The 6,478-nt window shown below is 38.5% G+C and overlaps 1 protein-coding gene across 4 annotated transcripts in view; it reads right to left on the bottom strand.

The window, feature by feature from the left end:
* The window catches only part of LOC118421528 (discoidin domain-containing receptor 2-like), a 92,541-nt gene extending 86,301 nt beyond the window's left edge, over positions 1-6,240 (bottom strand). For 2 of the 4 annotated variants that reach the window (XM_035828852.1, XM_035828851.1), the window contains exon 1: positions 6,223-6,240. The gene's annotated coding sequence lies outside the window, so the exon portion shown is untranslated. The remainder of the gene's footprint in view (positions 1-6,222) is intronic. The other 2 variants (XM_035828850.1, XM_035828842.1) reach the window with 1 other exon arrangement.
* Positions 6,241-6,478: the final 238 nt, after the last annotated feature.

Genomic DNA, 6,478 nt, shown 5'->3' on the forward strand with positions numbered 1-6,478 from the left:
AACCATAAAGGGTAAAGCAGCATACAGCAAAAGACCATGCTTTAACATATACCAGTAAAAACAATATATGGTGACGTAAACGTTACACCTCAGTCGTCCTCAAATCATGTGACCAATAATAAAAAACAATAAAATCTCATGTACACTGATTGCATTACCTACTGTACCCAACCCTGAAGAGTGAAGTAGAATACAGAAAAAGAGCTTGCCAAGCTTTTACAAAATACCAATAGAAAATGTTACAATGCAAGGTGACATGCACATTTCACCTGAACCCACCTCTAGTCCTGATGCGACCAGAACAATAAAAACTCCCACTATTTGTATACTGATTACACCCGAATCACACAACCTCACTGTTACATCAACCAGCAAGAGTAAACAGAAAAAGACCATGCTTTAACAAACATGAGGTAAAAGCACAATACCCAGTGACGTACCCTCTTCACCTGATCCCCACTCTTCACAATGTGACCAGAACAATAAAAACCTTCCCTAAAAGCTGAACTAATCTGTATATGTGGAACGATGTTCCCATTTGTCACCTTAACAACCTCCAATAAATATCCTCTCATGTCACTCCCAGGGTAACATGGCGTGAAATTTCCCTCTGACAGAGGACTATTTGATTGGAGTCACTAGATTCAACTTGGTGCTAATGTAGCCCTGTAAATTGTAGATAACACAAGCTGGGTCCAGGTGGTAATATACATGTGTGTGCTCGAATTGTAAAATCACGGCAAGCACCTCTATACACTTACACATAGGAAATAGACAATACTAACTGCATGGACGAGAATTTTTACATTCATAGATTCGGAAACCGAATAGTTGACAATACATCTGATTCTGGTAAACAGATAATCAGTGCACAATCTAACACAAAACTGCAGACTGCTGACATTGCCAACACAAGATTTAAAAAAAAAAATCCAAGAAATTTAAAAAAAAACATTTCTTCCACTCACCCCCACCCACATGACGACAGTGCAGCCCTCAGCTAATTTCGACATATTAAGGCCACATCATCTCATTTCATTGGTTCTGGGACATTCTAACGTGAAAATCTGGTGAAAGAATGTTGTGGAAACATAGAGTAAGGAGGAAAACTTGAATGTGCCTGTATTCACTCCAAGAAACTATGAGTGTCTTCTCATCTTCCAATTCAGCTTTGTTTATGTTTTCTTGTTTTTAATTCAAGAACCAAACAAAATAAAATTGGCATGGCCTAACATACTGGAGCAGATAAAGACTAAAAGACAGCCTGCACTGATTTCCCCTGATGGTCATCTTTGTAAAGCTGTAGAGACTTCCACATGTCCTCTGGAAAATTAAACACAGATACAGCTCCTACCAAATTTATTGATCCCAAATTGGCACACAGAAGTAACCGGCACATAAATTTTAGATGTTTAAATTTGTTAAATCATTTAAGCTTCATTATTTTATCATGGGTATTAGAAGTAAGTCTTGATCACCTGCAGAAAGAAGTAATATCACCAAATTTCACTGGAATGGCAAGAATTTACGCTGATGAAGGTTAGACATCCAGATAATAAGATATGTCAAAAAACAGTTACTCAAGCAACTGGATACGATTTTCCAAAATCATATCCAGACAGTTGCTTGAGAAGCTGCTTTTTGGCAGATAATGACAAGAATTGTCTCGTACAGTATCAAATACTATGGCCACCAAGCTTCGCACTTACGACATGACATATCTCATGCACCAGAAGTCACACACAAATAATTTTTGACATGTATCCAGACCTTTGTGTGCGTGACCTCCTACAGTAGTAACTATTGATTGCTGAGATACATCAATCTGTTGTGAGTAATAAATGGTAACATTTATGTCCTATCTTGATGAAAACAGCAGGGTCTATCATGCTAACAACCTCAGGAGAACTTCCAGCAATCGTTCAACCAGGGATGTCCCTAGAACCCATCCATCATCCGTTTGGAGGGTAGAATCTAAGCTGGATAGGTTTGGATTAAAATCTGGCCGACCATATCCTCATCAAAAGTGAATGTTCTGCACTGCTTGGAAGATTGGATTGGTGATTTAAAACCGGGTTTTGACATTTGAACCGCCTACAAATATTTCTTGTTCTGATTAGACGGTAACCTACATCACTACACAGCCAGGACAACTAACATCTGACCTTGGTTTGGTGTCCTTATTCTAATCATAAATATCAGGTTATGAGGTTTTCTTTCAAGACATAAAATGCAATTTCATTTACCTGGATACAGTCAAAACTTGTCCACTCCTCCACCTCTTGCCAAGACTATGTATGACGACCACTTTTGCTTGGATCTCAAATTCAAAAGTTTTCCCAAAAAAATCACATGTCAACTTCTGACTCTACATGACATTATGCAACAATCTGGAATATTACTTTATGGCTGGGATAAAAGAAAGACATGACAGCTGTGTGGTATTATGATACCATATGGTAAAGCTATAAAATTATACAAGACACTACAATACATATTCAACATTTATTACCAAACTCTACTTAGAATTTTATTAGGGATGATTTTCATTCAAACTGATGGCAGAAAGTTGACCCAGAGCCAGCTCAATCCTGGGTAACTGTTTATTAATCAGTTCTGGCTTGGCTGTGGCATCTAATCTGCTGTTTATGGGTGTCGGGGGAGAGGTTGTGGTGGGATGGAATAACTGATGAGAGTTTAATCATTCCAATGATATGCTGGGTTATGAAATATGTATCGCTTATGATTAGCAACTGGTAAGACAGTCATTTGGCAGAAAAGTATTTTGTAAAATGTGCTGCAGACTGACAAGTGCCTATTGTAGATGTGGATTATTGTAGGTACTGAAGTTCAGATATGTAACTTTTCAAATCACCAAGAAGGTAACTTTGCCAATCATAAGCCACGAACATGTTGACATGGTTAAGCTTCTGAAGTATATCATCTTAAGCAACAAATAAAATCTGCTTAATTTTTTGGGGGGGGAGATAAAAGTCCCTGTATGGAACAATGACTTCCCTGTATGTGTGCTATTAGAAGAGTTAGACTAACAAAAAAGAAGTAGTTTCTGTTTTCATACACTAGCTGCTGCCAAGATTCTGATTTTGTCACCTTATTGGAATGTTGCAAGGAAGTAGAACTTCTTGATTCCGAATTTCCAGTTTGCTGAGTTGTCTAGGAGCTGGCTGAAACATGCCAAGCACATGGCATTCAAACAGAAAAAGAAGAATTCACGAACAAATAAAAGTCAGAGGGCGAGTCTTCAAGAAAATGCAAATCCATAAGTCCGTCAGACAAAAGGAATAGGACTATCAAGTTCAAAGCCGTTAACAAAAGAGTCAATAAAACATCATAACTAGAGTTCGGCGACCTCATACCTCCATGAAAATTTAGAGCTTTCGTAAATTTCATGCAATTGACCAACACATTAACATAATTTATGCATGGTGTTGTTCATCATTGACTAACGTACACATGTCACAATTATAAATTTCCCATTATTGATCATAAAGCGGTTTTGCAATTTTTACATAAATTATGCAAATAAGTTCCTCATTACCATAGTTGGTATCTGCTTATATTCCACCTATCATAATTAACATGTGTTACATGTATTGAGGTCCAGTTATTGAAAACAATGGAACTATACAATTTCCTCATTAATTATGCAAATTAAGTCCTCATTTGCATAACATGTATATCATTATTAACATCTTTGCCTAAGCTACCTGCATGCCTAAAATGCAGGCAATCCGTCGTTCCTTTCTGCAGTTATCCTCTTTCGAGTGTCTTGACAAAAACGCCCCTGCAGTCCCACAATTAAATGTTAGGGGACTGAAACTTGCCCCACTTTTTCATGACGCTAAAAGCTATCTACCACTTAAATGTCACGACCATATCACGTCCATGACAAGAGATAAATTGAAAAAACTGCTATGATAGAATACTTTCATTAATTATGCAAATGTACTCCTATTTTGCATGATTAGTATTTTATCTTGTACAACATTGTCTAAGGTACCTACATACCAAAAATCATGAAAATCCGTTGTTCCCTTCTTGAGTTATCCTCGTCAGAAGTTTTTGACAAAAATGCCCCTACTATCCCAAAACTAGACGCTAGGGGGCCCAAACTTATGTCATTTCTTCCTGAGCACAAGAGCTGTCTAAAACTAAAAAATCGTGACCATGGCATGTTCAGAACACCGAGATAGCAAAACCGGAAGTTGCGCTGCAGTACCAAGGAGAGTCGCTAGGGGGTCCAAAATCTAATCATTTCCAGCTTTCGTCAGACACTACCAACACACCAAGTATGAAACCAATCCACCCAACCGTTCATGAGTTATTTTGTTTACACACACACAGACAGACAGACAGACAAACGCGGGGTAAAATATAACCTCCATGACATTTCATGGAGGTAATTACAGAATGTCAGTCCTTCCCTGACGCCACCACACACTACATGGTCAAGTTCAGATTTCACAGACCATCCATCCCGCCCAGACCCATGCGGTTCCCCAGGCCAAGTTCAGCTTGCAAACAGATGGCTTGGACATTCAGAGAAAACACTGACATGACCTTCCAGGCTGACCCGTCCCTGAAGGTACAACACCTCAGTAGGATGCCGGGCTCTTCTAGCAGCGCCTGTCATACAGCGTGAGTTCATTTGTATTCAGGGGCCACCGACTTGTAACCGGACCTGAGACATACGCTCATGAGCTAGCATATGGAATAGAAGGCCTGTGCTGAGAGAGAACATGTGAAATATCGCTGTCAAGCTCAACTGGCAATGTTAAAGGGCTGACCCAATAACTACAGGGGTCTGGTGTAGAATTTGAAATTTGTGAATACAACTTGACTTCCTTTACAATTTGTTAGAAAGTTGTTCAACTCCAAACCCTCTCGCAGTTTTTTTAGTACATGTTTATTCTAATCTTTAGTCTGCAAGATGTCTGAAGAGTCATTCTGTCAAGGTTCCCTATCTAAAAATATTGGTCCAAAAGAAAAAGGAGTAGGTTTAACTCTAAACTTACTAAAACTTTTTGAAACACTATTGGCTACCTATTGACATATGTAAGTATGTAACACACACTTTTGGAGTAGGATTTAAGGTTTCAGTTACCTTAGCTACAGATGGACTAGACTATACAAAGACTATACAAAGACTTTCTGGTGTTCTTTTTTGTATGGCAACATGGCAACAGACCAAGTCTCCAACAAACACAATAGGTCTGAGATAAATATGGACTTCCCGAGAACCCCAGCCAAGGGTGGGACTTGCTCAGAATACTGTATATACCTTGCTATACATTCATTTTTGTGTGACAATCTGTTGCTTCTGAGTCTGACAAGCATAAGAAACAAAACCACCAAGAATGTAACCACATTTACACTTACACTAAGTTACAGTGGTAAAACAGTTTCCCCTTATAGATATTGCCAGTCCATGTTGAACATGACTCTTTTACTGCCTTCATTGAACAAGCATAATGTATTGCTTTTTGCTCCAGCAACTTTAAATCTAATTCATAATGCAGTGTGGCAAAATAAAAGCCTACATATTTCATTGTACCATCTTAAAACACTAACAGTGATATTCAAAAGCAGGGCATGCCACTTTTATGTATGGTGACCAGGTCAATATGATACCACATTATGGAGGAAAATTTATGGTGCCATCCCATCAGAGCCATAAAACTTGACCTGTAGTAAAATTTTTATGTTTCAAGATTTATGCTCATGCTTACACATGACATTTTATGTCGTAGCAAAACCCAATTAATTTTTCTTTTATTACTGTAGCAACATTAGAAATCCCATTAGAACAAGGCTTTTGTTGGTAAAGACAGCGAAGTTTAAGTTATGAGGTCTCTTTCACCATTCCCAGTAAGAGAAAAGAACTGTCATCTTCTTATCATTGCAGTAAAGCATTAAATTTTGCGTTACGTTTGTTATGAGCTCCTATTGAAGCTCGTCTAAGTCAAAAGAACTGTCATTATTGCACTGATTGCAGTGAACATTCATTACATGTATAATGTAGTCTGCTTGATCCTAAAGGTATGATAGGAAAATTCTGAACACATAACCTTCACCTCAATCAACTCTAAAGTTCACAATAATACTGATGTTACATCGGTAGAAAACAAGCCTTTGACGATAGTCTTAACATGTATGACACTTCTAAATCCAGAACAAGCCCTAATCTTTTGTCAAACATACCTTCATATGGGAAGAACCACTCCTGAAAGAGTCTATTCTGGTTCAAACTGTCTGGTGAAGTCTGTTTGCGAGGTCACGTATTGCAGATCAATATGTACTGCATGTACATACCGACATTCCTTCAGCTGGTCAGGCCCTACCCAGGCAGCTAGCTGGGTAATGTTTGGGTATGGGCCAGATCTAGATTTAGGGACAGTCCATGATTTGTCATCATGCGGGTTTACACAGGGGAGTACCACTGCCTATGCTGGTAGGG

This window comes from Branchiostoma floridae, chromosome 8 (genome assembly GCF_000003815.2).
Source record: "Branchiostoma floridae strain S238N-H82 chromosome 8, Bfl_VNyyK, whole genome shotgun sequence".
Lineage (NCBI taxonomy): Eukaryota > Metazoa > Chordata > Leptocardii > Amphioxiformes > Branchiostomatidae > Branchiostoma > Branchiostoma floridae.